Genomic DNA, 18,692 nt, shown 5'->3' on the forward strand with positions numbered 1-18,692 from the left:
CAACTTCCCCCTCCTTACAGCCAAGAGTTCGCAGAATAAATTTCCTTCTCTGTACTATTCTTATTAAATACACTTCAGATTTCTCCTTACTAATAGCAAGGCCAGAGGTTTTTTTAAATTGAAATAGAAGTTTTTTCAATGTTAAAACACTGGCCATATTTGCTAGCATCACAATTAAAAGATCATCAGTGAAGAATTGATAAGTAATTGGAATTCCGACTTTAACTACAGCTTGAGATGGAATCATTTTACCTTTCTTTGTTTCCCACTCCATCAGACCAGAGAAATATTCAGTAACAAGAGTGAATAACTATAGAGACAAGGGGCATCCCTGCCTTAACCCCCTTTCAGGTTGAAAGTATCCTTGAGGAGATCCATTAACAATAATAGAAAACTACACAGATGATACACACTTTTTAATCCAATTAATCCATTGAGCACCAAAGCCAAACAACTTTAACAACTTAAACAAAAATGGCCACTACACTATGTCATAGGCTTTCCTCAAATCAATTTTCCAAGCTAGAGTAGCTTTAGCCCTCTTAGCCCCAAACCCTCTCATCAACTCATTAGCAATAATAATATTGTCTTGGATCCTTGGACCTTAGATGAAAGCTGTTTGTTCATTTCCTACAATTTTGCCTGAAACCATAGCAAGGATCTTAGCTACCACTTTAAAAAAAACATTGCAGAGAGATATAGGCCTATAGTCCTCAACCCTAACAACATCATTCTTCTTCTTAATCAAAGTGATAAATGTACTATTAACTCCCTTCCCCAAAACTGCATAACAGCCTCTGTAAAATCATCACCCACAATACTCCAATATTGCTGAAAAAACCTAGCAGAAAATCCATCTAGACCTGGTGCTCTATCAGCTCCCATTTCAAAAATGGTGCTCTTCACCTACTCTTTTGTAACTACAGTCTGCAACAAGGTACTTTTCTCAAAATCAATAGTCTTTCTAATATATTTCTGCTCTAGAACCTATAACTCTATACACCCCCTGCATAAGCTCTCTGAAAATACTCAACAAACCTCTGGCTAATAACATTAGGATTAGTAATAGTATTCCCTTCCTCTTGCAATGCTATTATGTTACTATTTGCCCTATGCTGCTTAATTTTCTGAAAAAAGAACTTCATACATCTATCTTGATCTTTTACCCATCTTATCCTTGATTTCTGAGAGAGAACAATATTTTCATTTGAAACTGCCATTTCCAAATTTAATCTACATTTATCCTCTTTGTGTATAGCATCCTCATTCATTGGGTCATCAGCCAAAACACCTTGAATCTTAGCTAACTTCTTCCTGCATGATATCACTTCAGCATAAACTAATCCAAATTCCTTTGTGTTCCACTGTTTCACAGCTTGTTTACAAAGCTTTAACTTGACCATTAACTTTGCAATTGGCTCCTTAAATTGTTTACCCTAAGGAGTAGCAACCAAGTCCTTGACAATAGGTTGCTTATTCCAAATCAACAAAAACCTAAAAGGCTTAGACCCTGAGGCAATGTTCACAGGCACTTTAACACATAATCCCTAATGATACAAGGTCAAAGGACGAGTTAATAATACATGCGAATCTGGATAAGTAAGAGCCCAATGTTCATTCATTAAACCTTTGTCTAATTTAGCATAAATCCTTTTATTGTTGTATCTCTTGTTGCACTAGGTATAAACATGATTAGCTGTGGGCATATCAGCTAAATACAATTTATCAATTGTATTATTAAAATCAGCAAAAACTCTAGGTGGATGTCTTCTACCTCCCTTCTTTTCATTATTGTACCTGACAACATTCCAATCCCCTAATAGCAACCAAGGTCCATCAATCTACTGGACAGAATCCCCTAAATCCTTCCACAGCTGCTTCCTCTTTCCATTAGTATTTTTTGCATAAACAAAGGAAACAAAGAACTTTGTAATAGTTCCTTTAATCACCACCTGTAACAGAATCATTTGATCCTTAGAAACAATGACTGTAACCTCTATCTTCATGGGATCCCAACCACACCATATACGGCCACCACTATCAGCATTATAGTTATTAGTCCAATCCCAGTTATTCCTTATCCTATCTGTAATACTTTTGAACTTTGTAATTAAAACTCTGGTCTCTACCAGACCACATAAAAAAAAATAGAGGAACTACTCAACCAAGCCATAACTTCCTTTTGCATTGCTTGTCTATTGAGCCCTCTCATTTTCCAAAGCCCTATCATTGAGAAACCAAGTTTGGTGGAACATTCCCACTAGCCAACATTCCTCTTGTAATTCTCATACTAGCTTCCACCTCCACCTCCTTCTTTTTATTTTTCTTTTTCTGCTTTTTTGAAAAAGGAGTTCCACCTTCAGGAGAGACTGGAACCTACTCATAACTCTCCTTAATTCCATCTTTCAAATTATCAATAAAGACCCCTTGAGTTTCCGGAACCATATCCTGTGTATCAGTGGCACTAAGCACAATATTCTGTTCACAAACCCTCTCTTGAGTATCCACTTCTAGATGCTTCTCGTCCACAAGACCTTGCTTCTCACAATTTGTTTCCATAATCTCTGTTACCCCATTTATCTCAGCACTTTCCTCAAGCACCTGAAGTGCATTGACTGATATAACTGGAGTTTGAATTACTGGTTGTCCCACCTTTGTTTTTCCTTTTGATTTTCTCTGCACTGTGAAACCTTCCTCTTCACCTTAAACATCATTTGGAATATCCACAATTGGTAACGTAGTCAGATCCATAACCTTATGATCACCATTTTTATTCTTGACCACCCACTACTCCTTGGGCTTAGGTTTAACTTTGTTCAGTGGACATAAAGCTTCCACATGATCTATTTTCTTACAAAGCTTACATACTTGGCGTTTCCATTCATATTCCACTTTCAATTTACATGGCAATCCATGCAATCTATATTGTATCGTTTCTGGAAACACACCATCAACCTCCATCTCGGCTAGAACACGAACATACAAACCTTTTTCCCTACTTTGACTCACATTGTAATGACCCGGTCATTTTCATTCCTTTCCCTTTCCTCAGATTTTCACGGATATTTTTTTCCATTAATCTTTTTCCTTTCTGAGTTCAGTTTCATGTCGCTTAGTGTCATCTTAAATGCTTTGGGGTGATTTCTGAGACTCTTTTCTGTGGATTGACAACTTCCTTTGATGACCGAGTCGTTTCCACATTTTTTGTTTTTCGACACTATTCACTTTTCGTCATTTTCCCTATTTTTTCTTTTTCCCATTTGGCACTTTGTTTGCGTAACCACACTTCTTGTCTTTGGAGTTGGTTTTTGACTTCACGAATCTTCATTCTCAATGATTTCTATGACATACGTATCTTTACTTTCCTGAGAAAGTACTCTGGTTGCTCCCGGTGTCCATAGAGGCATGGACGCATTGTTCTTTGGAAACATTTCCTTTTCTTGGGGTGTTTTTCGTAAATATCTTTTCAAAATATTTTATTTCAGGGGTATCTAAGAAAATATCTTTTGGAAGATATTTCCATTCTGGGGCAGTTTTGTAGTTTCACTTTTTAAAAGGGGCCATTGTGCAATTAATGAAAGTTATTGCTCAATGCCTTGTTTTGAGCCTGGATCCTCGTACGGGATTCATTTTCACATTTCTTCGAGTCGTGGACTCTTAGAATTTCCTCCTAGTCGATGTTTTCCAATTTCAGGTTTCTGGCCCCAGTTTGTGCCAAACTTGTTTTGGGCATAACTTTTTGGTCGAGACTCGGTTTTTGACGCCGTTTCTTCCATTGTTCATATTTTCTCATTTTGAATCTTTTTCGTTCATGGAGTTTTGCCATTTGAGCACGTATGTTCAAATTTCACTTTTCCGGACCCCGCGAGGCCAATTCGGGGCACTTTTTGAGTTTTTCTATAAATAGGGGGTTAGTAGATGAAAAATCAAATTTTCACTCTCTCTCTCCCCCCTCTCTTGGCCGGACCTCATGGCAGCCATGGCTGCCATCTTTTATCTCTTCTTTTGAGCTTCCTCCCTTCATTAAAAAGTGGTAATGCCTTTACGTTTGTTATTCCCCTTGGCGAGGCCTTCGATTTCAACCGATTGGAATCTTGTTTTGGCCATTTCTTGAGTTCGGGTTTGGGGTCAAGATGTTATTTTTATGGGGCTTCCCTGGGATTCATGTTCGTGGTGTTATCCCTCACAAAACCTGCAAGTTTCGTCGGATTCGGAGCCGATTTATTTTGGTGGGGATTTGAGACTTCATCTCAAATGGAGGTAGGGAATGTTTTAGGATTTTATATGTGTTGTATTGTGTGTTTTCCATGTTTAAACATCCTATATGCATGCCTTGTATCAAATCTAGGAAATTTGAAATATTTAATTCTTTGTATAAGATTTAATTTTCATGATGATGAGAAATTTGGATTTGAATTGTGGCATGGTAGAAACTCTTCTTTTAATATATTGGTTAATATATATCAAATTGGGATTAATTAAATAAAAATTGCTCTTTTTAATTAATATCTATCTTTTGTGCAAGATTAAAGTCCATGGCCGTACCTTGCATGAAATTTAGTTGTAATATGCTTTTAAATTAAGTCATGGCATGTTCTTTAACATACTTTATTGAGAGCATTTGCTTGAGTTTGGAAATCTAGAGACTTTAATTAAGAGAATTAATTAAAATCTATTTTGTGGTTTCATGGGCCTAATTAAGCTTTTGTGTGAATATATGTAATGACCATGATATATCTTTTATCATATACTAAATTGAGGCCATTTGGAAATTATTTGAAATCTAGAGAGTTTAATTATTTTGATGTAATTAAATTCTATCTTGTTTATCCATGGATCTAATCATGTTTTAGAAGTTATTTCTATTTAAGAGCATGGATTTAGACTTGTGATGTATTCACTTGATTGTGTTATATGCATTGAAGAGCATTGTTATTAAATTTATATTCATGAGAGTATGTTTCTAATATAAATATATTGTTGGCTTGTGATTTCATAGCATTATGGATATAAAATGCTTATTATGCACAATTGAGAGTTATACTGCTAACTTATTACTATGTAGTAGTAATATGTATAAGTTATGAACTTATTTGGTTTATTTTGGAGTCTTGGGACATTGTTGTTACATGTGATATGGCGAAAGTTCAGCTTTAGTGCGGGAGGTATGAGTTCTCCCCAATTGAGATAGTGCGCACTTAGGGTGGTTTTCCCTGCGGGTTAATGCCCGGAAAAACCATTTTGTTCTCAGCGGAAATCCGAGACGTGATGTCCAAGTCTTCCACTATTTGATTTCGCATTCAATTCCAAGTTGACAACCAATGTTTAATTGTGACTTGTGATTTTGGTTATTAGCGATTTGATGTTGTTAAGTACATCCATACTAAATTGATATATTTAATTCATTTCACACTTTTAGATTTCTAGTTGATAACCTAGAGAATCTATGTCTTGATGTGTGGTATTAGATATTCTAATTAATTTGTTATATTTAGTTGATGTTGCATTTTAGACTTCAAGTTGATAACCTTGAGAATCTATATGTTGTTAATTTGTGTAAGCATGCGCCTATGTTATAGCTTTGTGTAAGCATGCGCCTATGTTGTTGCTTTGTGTAAGCATGCTTCTATGTTGTTCCTTTGTGTAAGCATGACCCTATGTTGTTAAAATTGCATGAATGAGGCGATTGATGCTAGAAATGATCTTAGGTAGCTAAGATGCTCCTTGAGTTTCACTTTTGACATAGACGTTAGATGGAATGAACCATAATAATTAAATCATGCAAACTTGGAAAACATAGGTCGGTGCATGCTCATTTCCTACGAGTAGCTTTATGTTACTCACCCACGTAGTGGGAACATTTTTCAGGTACAAGAATCAAGGTTGAGATTCTCATCATTGCTTGGATGATTGTGGGTTGAAGGCTTTAGTTTTTTTGTGAAGGTTGGCTTGAAATGCCGTATGTAACCTTATTTGTTAAACATGTATATTTGATTCTAAACTTGTAATGTGTGCCTAAGCACACTTTTTGATTCTCATTTTGTGTTTATAACATGAGGCCAAGGGCCAAACTTCTTTTGGAATTACATTTGTATCATGGATGTTAAATTTTTGCCCTTAATGAGATTATATGAAATTCATGCGTTTTAGTATGCTATTTTGCACCGGAGTGTGCATTGTATATAAAATTTATACATTAGCATTCATTAATCATGTATGAAGTATGGCGAAGGGCCAAACGGCATTTTGAAACCATCACATAATTTTAAATTCCAAGTTTTCGTTCCAAACTTCGTTTTTGGCATTTTGGCCGTTGGGGGGTCTTATTTTGTATCAGCGGTATTTTTAAGCCGTGGACCATTGTAGCACATCTTATTAGGTAAGTTACGTTTGTGTGCATGGTCGTTTTCGGGCAAAGCTTCTTCTTTGGTGAAATGAGCCTCCTACGGACTCATTTTACACTTTTGTTGCATAATCTGACCTAAGGGTATTTTGGGAATTTTCTTTGGGAAATAAATTCCATTCTTCACATGGTCACTTAGAAAATGTGATTTTAGGGGGGGGGGGGGGGGGTTTGCTTCTTCGTGTTTTTCCTAAAAATGTCGTCTTGGCATCGGAAACCATTTCCGAAGTTCAGCTTCCGTTTTTCTATTTAGCAGCTTTTTCGACCCTCTGGACCAAATTTCTTGGGAGGGCATTTTGGGCATTTCATAGTGTGTACTTTTCGATTTATCATTAGAGTCACGTAGAAAACTCAATTTTGAGGGGGGGTTTCTTCTTTGTGTTTTTCTAGAAAATGTCATATAGGGCCTCAAAATCCCATTTTTTCCCGAAAAACCCCTGCTGCTAGGGTTTCTTGCTGCCCATTTTGCCTCCTTTACATCTAAACGGTTTGATGGGGTTTCATAACCGGTTAGATGAGTGTGAGCAGTGTTTTGGTCGAGTTTTTTGGCCTTCTAACCAGTTAGATAGGTCATGTAACCGGTTAGATGTTCTTGGGATGGTACTTTTTGACCGTTTTGCCCCTATTTCTTCCGTTAGCCATATCTTCTTCATCCGGACTCTGAATCAAGTGATTTTTGAGTCTAAGTTCATTAATTTTTCATTGTCTTTCCAATGGTGTGCTCGGTAGCACCCACTTTTAAGCTATAAATAACATTTTTGCCCCTAGGTTCATTCTTGTTCATTTTTGAAACGTTGCTTCCGCATTTGATTCCTTTGTGTTCCGTGACCTCGTTGAGAGTCACATTGGTGTCTTAGAGTCATGTTGTATCTCTAGAGACCATTGTTAATCTTTTACTTCCGCATTTTGGATCCATTATCGGGTCATCTTTCGGTTCATCACTAACGCACCGAATTGAAAAACTTGGGCCATCACAAGTGGTATCAGAGCTCCTTGGTTTGAATACCTTGGATGACGGGTTTTTAGTGCATATCATGCTTATGTTGCCATACTTTATGTGCTTATATGCTTTATAATAACATATTTTGGTTTGATAACATGTTTATATGCTTACGTGCTACATGTGGTATGCCATTTGTTTAGCATGATTTAAATTTGTCATAAAAAGCATGATATATGATGTATGCTAGATTAGATTTGTATATGCATAACTGTATTGCATATTTGGCATGACACAAGTTTGGTCATTGAGGCACGAGTTGAGGTTGATGGTGATTGTAGTCACAGTTTCGTGGTAGTATAGGTTGTTGTCGACCAAGTATTGGTTTTGAGGTAGGTGGATGGTCACCTTCTATTTAGGCTCTTGTGAGATTAGTCATTTGGCGTTACCGTAGTGGTAGATTTGTTGGTTTTGGGCCATTATGAGGTTATGGACCTCTTAAGATCCTTGATTATCCAGGAAGATTCCTCTAGAACTTGCATTTTTCGTGGGCGGGTACGTTTATGGGCTGGTGCATGGCACTGTCATACTACCGTGCTGGCTAGCTGCAAGCCCAGTTCGGATGGAATCAGTGTTGATTTTGTTTTGATAGGCGTTGTCCTTTGATCGGTGATGATGATGGTTGTTTTGGGGATCAGTCGTGGTGATTAATTTAGTTGTTATTGGTATGGCTGTAGTTGCCATTTTCCTTGAGGAGTTCTTACGTGATGACGCTTTTGGGATTAAGTTGATTGATTGATGTTATGGGTAGTGAGAGCACTGCACTATTAGTGTCACTTATAGTGTCACCTCTAGATTCGGAGTTAAATTGTTAGAGTCTTACCGTTGTGGTAAGGGCTCACGTTTGTTGGAGATAGGTTGTTGTCGCATTGGTTTTAGAGACAGTTTATGACTAGGAATTGTCCTTTCTTTTCTTAGACACTCTAGGACACGATGTCCATAGAGTTCATTGTTGCATCATGTTGTCTTATGCAGTTTCGTTTACTACCATGTTAGTAGTATGATTTATGATATTGTGAGTATGTGGAGGTGTATCCACATTTGCCTTCTCGTTGTATGGCATTAGCATGCCTTTTTATATGCATAGAGATGCCATGTTGTTTATGCGCTTTATTGACATGATTTTGTGTTTATGTGGAAATGTGCAGTATGTATTTTTGATTTTTATCTACGTGAGTAGATTTTCTTTCTGGTAGTTGCATTCCTTGTCATATGCATGACTTCCAGGTCTGGTATTCCCTTTTGTTTTCCCTCGGTCGCACGTAGCGTGTATGCAGGTTTCCACAATGGTTTCGTGTTTGGTTCGTGTAAGGGACTTCACAAGGAGTGAGTCTCTTTTCTCCGTTGTGTTGTGCGCTGTTTTGGGGTTGACTGATCCGTGAGGGTCACCATCGTTGTTTTGAGTCCTTGGTGAGGATTTGATGGATTTTGGTCGATTCACTTCCATGTAGGGGGTGAAGTCTTTGACCTTGTTGTCTTTCGTTACAGAGATGGAGTCGTGGAGTTGTCCTTTTTAGGACTAGTGGTTCCCTTTCTTTCGTGTCTTCCCTTGGGGAGTTTCTGCCGTGGTTATTGACAGTTGTGGTGCTCAGAGTGAGTTGATTGGTGTGAGATCATTTTGTGGGGACATATGTCCATACCATTGAGGAATTATTTGATTCGTGAGGTAAGCTCGATACTCTTTTGAGAACGTCTTTTGGAGACTTGTTTCAGTTTTGGAAATCTTGATATTGTTGACTCTTAAGAGGAGTTTTGAAGGATCGCTATTAGATATGGCTTGTCTGTGGAGTCTTCTCATCCTAGTTATAACTAGGCATGGTCTTGAGGAATCGTAGTCCCAGTGGTTGTTTATGGATCGATAGAAATTGAGGAATTTTGATTTAGCTTGGTGTTGCCAAGCATGGTTTTAAGAGATTCATCTTGTGACCTTAGTTGTTGGCATTTTGATGTGTGTACCACTTGATGGACTTGTATTTTGAGGATTTAGTCATCCATGATAGGGATGCGGATCTGATATTTGATTACAGTGTAGTCTTATAGTTGATCTGTTTCAGGGAGATATAAAGGACTTTCGATGAAATGTCTTGTGGAGAGGTTCGTTTTGATTTTTGGAGGTTCCGATTTGATTTTTAGGCTTTGGATTCTTTATTAATGTTGTTAGTTAAAGTGTTTTAAGACATTAGAGATGCTGGTTTTGTTATATTGAGGATTTAAGGCCATAAGCATAGCGGTACCTATGGCATTGTTGTCAGAGTTTTGGGATTAGCCAGGATGGTCTGGCCAAACATCTTTGGACCATATCTCAACTCTCACAAAATTTTGGTCTCCGTAGTGCTTTTGACAATGATCATTTTTGACATTGATGTCATTTGTATCGAGAGGTTTCTTGGGAAAACCTAGTAGGGGGAAAGTTATGAATTAGTGCCTTATACTGTCATGCTACCATACAAAGTTGTGTGTTGTAGGCAAGTACTAGTTACCGTCGATGCTACCTTACTGACGAGTAAGTGTGGGCGGGCACTAGGCACTATTATTACTACCACACATTTGAGTACATCGTGGGCGGGTTCTGGTCGATATTCGTACTGCCATGTCATCTCTGTCCAGTACCTTGATTTGATACGTTGTTATTTTGGAGTTCTTTTGTTGGTTGTTTTCGAACTCGTATGGTGGTTCGTTAGGAGGGATGCTTTCGGTTGTTGTCTTCCATTCCCTTGTCTGACCTTGGGTTCAGTGTGTGAGTTCTGACTTGTCGTATGGCCATGTGGTCACTTTTCCCTTGAGGGGTTGTCTTGTCATGAGCACGCGGGTGCAATTGACATTGGGTTGTACGTTCCTTTCAGCTTTGAGGTCGCTGGTGTAGCGCGTTGTGAAGGATACTCGGAGATGTCCTCTGTAGTTATCCTGGTTTCGCTTTTTGTTTCGTTGGGCTGGATTTCGGGGATGAAATCCCTTTAAGGTGGGAAGGTTGTAATGACCAGATCATTTTCATTCCTTTCCCTTTCCTCAGATTTTCACGGATATTTTTTTCCGTTGACCTTTTTCCTTTCTGAGTTCAGTCTCATGTCACTTAGTGTCATCTTGAGTGCTCTGGGGTGATTTCTGAGACTCTTTTCTGTGGATTAACAACTTCCTTTGAGGACCGAGTCGTTTCCACATTTTTCACTTTTTGACACTATTCACTTTTCGTCCTTTTCCCTATTTTGTCTTTTTCCCGTTTAGCACTTTGTTTGCGTAGCCACACTTCTTGTGTTCGAAGTTGGTTTCTGACTTCACGTATCTTCATTCTCAATGATTTCTATGAGATATGTATCTTTACTTTCGTGAGAAAGTACTCTGGTTGCTCCCGGTGTCCATAGGGGCATAGATGCATTGTTCTTTGGAAACATTTCCTTTTCTTGGGGTGTTTTTCGTAAATATCTTTTGAAGATATTTTAATTCAGGGGTATCTAAGAAAATATCTTTTGGAATATATTTTCATTCTGGGGCAGTTTTGCAGTTTCACTTTTTGGAGGGCCATTGTGCAATTAATGAAACTTATTACTCAATGCCTTATTTTGAGCCTAGATCCTCGTACGGGATTCATTTTCACATTTCATCGAGTCGTGGAGTCTTAGAATTTTCTCTTGGTCAATATTTTCCAATTTCAGGGTTTTTGGCTCCGGTTTGTGCCAAATTTGTTTTGGGCATAACTTTCTGCTTGGGACTCGGTTTTTGATGTCATTTCTTCCGTTGTTCATATTTTCGCATTTTAAATCTTTTTTGTTCATGGAGTTTTGCCGTTTGAGGGCGTCTGCTCAAATTTCACTTCTCCAGACCCGACGGGGCCCGTACGGGGCACTTTTTGAGTTTTTCTATAAATAGGGGGTTAGTAGATGAAAAATCAAGTTTTCACTCTCTCTCTCCCCTCTCTTGGCCGGATCTCATGGTAGCCATGGCTGCCATCCTCTCTCTCTTCTTTTGAGCTTCCGCCCTTCATTAAAAAGTGGTAATGCCTTTATGTTTGTTGTTCCCCTTGGTGAGGCCTTCGATTCCAACCGATTGGAATCTTGTTTTGGCCATTTCTTGAGTTCAGGTTTGGGGTCAAGATGTGATTTTGATGGGGCTTCCTTGGGATTCATGGTCGTGGTATTGTTCCCGACAAAACCTAGAAGTTTCGTCGGATTCGGAGCCGATTTATTTAGGTAGGGATTTGAGATTTCATCTCAAATAGAGGTAAGGAATGTTTTAGGATTTTATATGTGTTGTATTGTGTGTTTTCCATGTTTATACAACCTATATGCATGCCTTGTATCAAATCTAGGAAATTTGAAATATTTAATTCTTTGTATAAGATTTAATTTTCATGATTATTAGAAATTTGGATTTGAATTGTGGCATGGTAGAAACTCTTATTTTAATATGTTGGTTAACATATATTAAATTGGGATTAATTAAATAAGAATCTATATGTTGTTGCTTTGTGTAAGCATGCGCCTATATTGTAGCTTTGTGTAAGCATGCGCCTATGTTGTTGCTTTGTGTAAGCATGCTCATATGTTATTGCTTTGTGAAAGCATGCTCCTATGTCGTTGCTTTGTGTAAGCATGACCCTATGTTGTTAAAATTGCATGAATGAGGCGATTGATGCTAGTTATGATCTTAGGTAGCTAGGATGCTCCCTGAGTCTCACCTTTGACATAGACGTTAGGTGGAATGAACTACAATAATTAAATCATGCAAACTTGTAAAACGTAGGTCGATGCATGCTCATTTCCTACGAGTAGCTTTATGTTACTCACCAAGGTTGAGATTCTCATCATTGCTTGGATGATTATGGCTTGAAGGCTTTAGTTTTTTTGTGAAGGTTGGCTTAAATGCCGTATGTAACCTTATTTGTTAAACGTGTATATTTGATTATAAACTTGTAATGTGTGCCTAAGCACACTTTTTGATTCTCATTTTATGTTTATGAAATGAGGCCAAGGGCCAAACTTCTTTTGGAATTACATTTGTATCATGGATGTTAAATTTTTGCCCTATATGAAATTCATGCGTTTTAGTATGCTATTTTGCGCCGGAGTGTGCACTGTATATGAAATTTTTCCATTAGCATTCATTAATCATGTATGAAGTGTGGCCAAGGGCTAAACGGTATTTTGAAAACATCTCATGATTTTAAATTCCAAGTTTTCGTTCCAAACTTCGTTTTTGGCATTTTGGCCGTTGGGGGGTCATATTTTGTATCGGCGGTATTTTTAAGCCATGGACTATTGTAGCATATCTTATTAGGTAAGTACATTTGCATGCATAGTCGTTTCTGGGAAAAGCTTCTTCTTTGGTGAAATGAGCCCCCTCCCCGCCCTATTTATAGTGCATTTTTACAAAACTACCCTTACATGTTACAACTCCCCCGGCCCCACCCCGTCCCCCGCCGGGGTTTCAAATACAATTCCCATCCCCTTCCCATTTACATAAATGGATCCCCTAACCCGCCATAACAGGGGCGGGGTGGGGCGGCAACCCGCCGGGTATGGGGATTTTGCCTCCTTTATATCTAAACGATAAGATGGGGTTTCGTAACCGGTTAGATGAGTGTGGGCAGTGTTTGGTCAAGTTTTTTGGCCTTCTAACCGGTTAAATAGGTCATGTAACCGGTTAGATGTTCTTGGGATGGTACTTTTTGACCGTTTTGCCCCTGTTTCTTCCGTTAGCCATATCTTCTTCATCCGGACTTTGAATCAAGTGATTTTTGAGTCTAAGTTCATTGATTTTTCGTTGTCTTTCCAATGGTGTGCTCGGTAGCACCCACTTTTAAGCTATAAATTACATTTTTGCCCCTAGGTTCATTCTTGTTCATTTTTGAAACGTTGCTTCCGCATGTGATTCCTTTGGGTTCCGTGACCTCGTTGCAAAACCACATATAACATCAACAAAATCAACACAATTATAATATTTTTCAACTTAATAATTTAATAAAGCTTCAGCACAATTATAACAATTTAAAACATATCATTTCAATCCGATCAAACTTATAGCAAAACCACATATAACATTTTTTGGAATAGTCTGGGAATTTTTTTTTATGATCAATCAAAACAAATAACATTCATCCAACGATGACTATGCTGTGAGGGAATAGATTTAGGGTTTCAGAAGTGAATAAATTACATATTTAGTTATGTAATTTACTAATATTTTGTAACATGTAAGGGTAGTTTTGTATAAATGCACTATAAATGGGGCGGGGTTACCCTCCCCCGGCCACACCCCGTCCCTCGCCGGGGTTTCAAATACAATTCCCATCCCCTTCCCATTTACATAAATGGATCCCCTAACCCGCCATAACAGGGGCGGGGTGGGGCAGCGACCCGCCGGGTATGGGGATTTTGCCTCCTTTACATCTAAACGATAAGATGAGGTTTCGTAACCGGTTAGATGAGTGTGGGCAGTGTTTTGGTCGAGTTTTTTGGCCTTCTAACCGGTTAGATAGGTCATGTAACCGGTTAGATGTTCTTGGGATGCTACTTTTTGACCGTTTTGCCCCTGTTTCTTCCGTTAGCCATATCTTTTTCATCCGGACTTTGAATCAAGTGATTTTTGAGTCTAAGTTCATTGATTTTTCGTTGTCTTTCCAATGGTGTGCTCGGTAGAATCCACTTTTAAGCTATAAATGACATTTTTGCCCCTAGGTTCATTCTTGTTCATTTTTGAAACGTTGCTTCCGCATTTGATTCCTTTGGGTTCCGTGACCTCGTTGAGGGTCACATTGGCGTCTTAGAGTCATGTTATATCTCTAGAGACCATTGTTTGTATTTTGCTTCCGCATTTCGGATCCGTTATCGAGTCATCTTTCAATTCATCACTGACGCACTGAGTGGAAAAACTTGGGCCGTCACACACATCCTCCATGTACATAGGTTTGGAAATATTAGATACAATTTTTAAAATAGAAGTGCCACTCCTTGCATGCATCGACAGATCACATACCTTCATCTATATCAAAACTGTGGCTTGTATATCTCTTTCCAACTGTATACTCTTGTGTCATTTTTTCACAATCATAGCAGGCCCTTGAAAAGTATGGAATCTCGCTAACACATTCATCAAATCCTCTTCAGATGGAAATCTTACCTGAAAAAAGCCATCCTTCATTGAAACAACCACCGAGTCCTTATGCCACCGTTTATGCATGTATGCTTTAAAATAAGGATAGTAGGGTTTGCTACCAAGGACATAGCATACCACATAATTCTTCCAATACTTCAGTTCTTCAACGATATCTTCATCCTCAATAATAACAATCTCCTTTCCTCGACTCTCACAATAATATGTTAAGGGAGTGAATCCCGTAGTAGTAGAATTCAAAAGCAATGAACTCCACGATGGGCAACTAGGTTGTGGGGTTATCGCAGGTGCAACGCTACCCGCCAGAGAGGAAGGTTGCCCCTCCTCCATAGAGAACTTCCCCGAAAAAGAATCTATAACCCTAGAAGAAATCGCCCACAGTAGAGAGAAAAAGGGCAAAAAAGACACGCTAAAAGTAAAAATATTTTTTTCTTTTTCTATTTTATCTCAACCTAAATTATCCTAAACCTAAAATCTATTGGAAACAGGGGCATTAAAAACATAAACTTTGGAAGAGATTTTGAATAGATTCTGCTAAGAATTTTTTGCGGATCTATAGACGAGCGCGTTCCTCTCTACAAGAAGATGAACGTGGTATATTTACTTTCTCAAATCCGTTTCTGGGTGAATGAGAAATTAGCTCCAAAGTAAGGTGTTTGACAAAGCTTAAATGGGTTTGCAAAATGTGGGAAATGTTTGTCCCATATCGGAAAATTATTAAAACCAATTTAAGTTTAAATAAGCCAAGTATGGGATTTAGGTTTGGGCCCAAGGGCACCCAAGTTTTTAAGAGGGAGAGGACCTAGGCAAGCTTGGGTCTGAACCAACTACCACAAGCGCACGCTGCCTGCCAAACCCAACCCGGTTCGGTCCGGGCTTGGGCTGGGGCGGGGCGGGGCTTTTTGTGAAATATGTTTAATTTTTTATTAAATGAAATTGGGCTTGTGAGATTGGATTTTAATTTTATTTTTGTTGGGCTTATTAAGATGGCCGAATTGGGTCTGTTTACTGGGCTTCATAATGGATTAAAATAATTTTTGGTATTTAATTTAAATTAAAACCATAAAACAGTTTTTTTATGAACCATTATGACCCAATGTTTGCACCCTTTTGCAAAATAAACCACCTACAGTTTTTCCTGAACCATTGTGAGCCAATGGTTGCACCCATTCGAAAAAGGCACCATCTAGCCTATAAATTCCCCTCCTTGGGTTCATTCCAAATCACACCAAAATTCAGAGAATTCTTCCCTTCTTCTGAATTATCTTCTTCCTCCTTCTCTCTTTAGTCTGTGGGTTCGAGCCTTAGTATTTGGGTTCGAGCCTTGGTCAGTCACTCCAAGTTCGAGTTCGAGTTCGAGTTCGAGTCAAAGAGTACTACATCGAGCCAGTTCGCTTATTCCTTTGGTTTGCAGTGCTACTACTGAAGGAAGACAAGTAGTTGTATCCTGGGAGATAGACACCACTGAGTCCGTTAGCACCATAGTGGGGCAAATCTATTTTAAGGATATATAATCAAATTCTAGCCTCGACTTTTAATCAGGTTAATTTATTTTATAGTTTTATTTGATTATATTAAACTATATATTATAAAGAAATTATATAATTATAGATTATTATTTTATATTTACAGATAACATTTAAATAAATAATAATATAGTATATAGTATAATTAGACCAAAGTTTTGGACAACAATCTTAAGACAGATTCCACTTATACTATAGTTTAATTATTTAAATATTGTTGCTATTTTATTTCTATAAATTTAACTGTGGTCTGTATATTTAATATATATCAGACAAATGGCAAGTACGAGTACTATTATGCCTAATGTTCTTGTCAGTCATGGGGAGAAGCCCAAAAAATTCAATGGGGCGGAGTTTAAAAGTTGGCAATAGAAAATGATGTTCTACCTTACAACTCTGAATCTAAGTAAGTATTTAACTGAGACTGCCCCAGTGTTAGATGAGGGTGAGACTGACATTACTAAGTTAGGAGCTGTTGATACATGGAAGCATAAAACACTAAGGCACTACATCTTTTTACCTAAGCGATTCTAATAAGGGGGAAAGGTAGAGCACGACAAGGCGAACATAAAACATTAAGGCACTACACCTTTTTACCTAAGGGAAGTGGCCAGAAAAGAAGAGAGAAGGGTACAGCCCCTTGGCTGCCATGGCTGCAGGCTAAGAGAGAGGAGAGAGAGAGAGAAAAAAATCTGATTTTTCTTCTTAAGACCACCTATTTATAGAAAAACCCTAAAAGTGTCCCGAACGGGCCCCGCCGAGTCCGAAAAAGTGGAATTTGAGCAGACGCACTCAAATGACAAAACTCCGTGAATGAAAAAGAAGCAGAATGAGAAAAGATGAATAATGGAAGAAACGGCATCAAAAATTGTGTCCCGAGCAGAGAGATATGCCCCAAACAAGTTTGCCGGCAGTAGGGCCAAAAACCCTGAAATCGGAGAAAAATGACCAGAAGGGAATCCTATGATTACATGACTCGACGAAAAGTCAAAATGAATCTCGTACGAGGATCCAGGCTCAAAACAAGGCATTTAGCAATAACTTTAATTAATTGCACAATGCCCCTCCAGAAAGTAAAAACTGCACAACTGGCCCAGAATGGAAATATCTTCTAAAAATATTTTCTTAAAACCCCTGAGATAAAATATCTCCAAAAGATATTTACAAAAAACACCCTAAGAAAAGGAAATGTTTCTGAAGAACTATGCATCCATGCCCCTATGGACACCGGGAGTAACCAGAGTACTTTTCTGCAAAAGTAAAGATACGTATTTCATAGAAACCACTTAGAATGAAAATACATGAAGTCAGAAATCAACTCCGAGCACAAAAAGTGAGGTTGAGCCAAAAAGTGACAAACGGGAAAAAAAAACAAAATAGGAAAAAGGATGAAAAAGTGAATAGTGTCCAAAAAGTGAAAGTATGGAAATGACACGGTCCTCAAAGGAAGTTGTCAATTCAAAGAAAAGAGTCTCGAAAACCATCCCCGAGCACTCAAGATGACACAAAGTGATGAGATACTGAACTCAGAAAGGAAAAGATCAACGGAAAATATATATATATATATATATATATATATATATATATCCATGAAAATCTGGGAAAAAAGGAAAGGAAAGAAAATGACCGAGTCATTACACTACCACCCCTACCTCAATAGAGAATTAAATCTCTATAATCCAAAGCAACCAAGCACGAAATGGATAAAAAGTCTAGGGTTAATGAAGAAGAGAGCAAGAGGAAACTTTTGACTCCCAAGATTTTATGTTTAAGGTGAGTGGAAGGGGGCCAAAATGAAGAAGAAAGCTATTAACCAAGCTTTTCTCCAATGGTGGCTAGGTTAGGGTTTTGAAGAACAAGTGTAAATGATAAACATGAAGGTGAAAATGGTGAGTGGAGGATCTAGTATTCCTCCACTCACTATGTGCTCTTACATTACCTCTCACACACACACTAATGCAAGACTTTTTTTGTTGCCTACACTTATCACAAATCCAAGGCTCCTTCCTAAGCTTAATCCTAAGTCTACACTTATCAATCATCTAAGCCAACAAGTGCTCCAATCCTAGGCCAACAAGTGGGTGAGTCTCCACCCTCCAAATGTCAAGAGATCATGCTTCCAAGTCACTCCACCCCAAAGCCAACAAGTGGCACCATGAGAATGTGACACTTGTCACATTTTCCAAAAATTGCAAAAAAGTCATTTTTCAAAATATCTTACAAATTAAATTACAAAATGGTCCCTAAGACGAAAAATAATTATTATAATTACAATAAACCCCAAAAATCAAGAATATTTACAAGAAAGTATGCATCCATGCCCTTTATAAAAAAGTAAGCAACTAGAATGTATTTTCTACAAAAGTAAAAATACAAATGTCATGGAAAACAAATATTGTGGATGAATGCAAAGTCGGAATCAAATCCGAGCACAAAAAGTGAGGTTGTACAAGGAAAATTGATAAACAAGAAAAACACGAAATAGGAAAAAGACAAAAAATGAAAAATGCAAAAAAATAAAAAATAAATTCACCGAAAAAAGAAAGGAAAGAAAATGATTGGGTCATTACAACCTACCCTCCTTAAAAGGATTTCGTCCACAAATCAAGTAGTACCTGAAATAGAGAACAAATTGGGATACCGAGAGCGAACCTCA

The sequence above is a fragment of the Cornus florida genome, unplaced genomic scaffold, assembly GCF_030987335.1.
Source record: "Cornus florida cultivar Cherokee Brave unplaced genomic scaffold, ASM3098733v1 CherokeeBrave_3.0.0_Hap2_Chr03, whole genome shotgun sequence".
Taxonomy (NCBI): Eukaryota; Viridiplantae; Streptophyta; class Magnoliopsida; order Cornales; family Cornaceae; genus Cornus; species Cornus florida.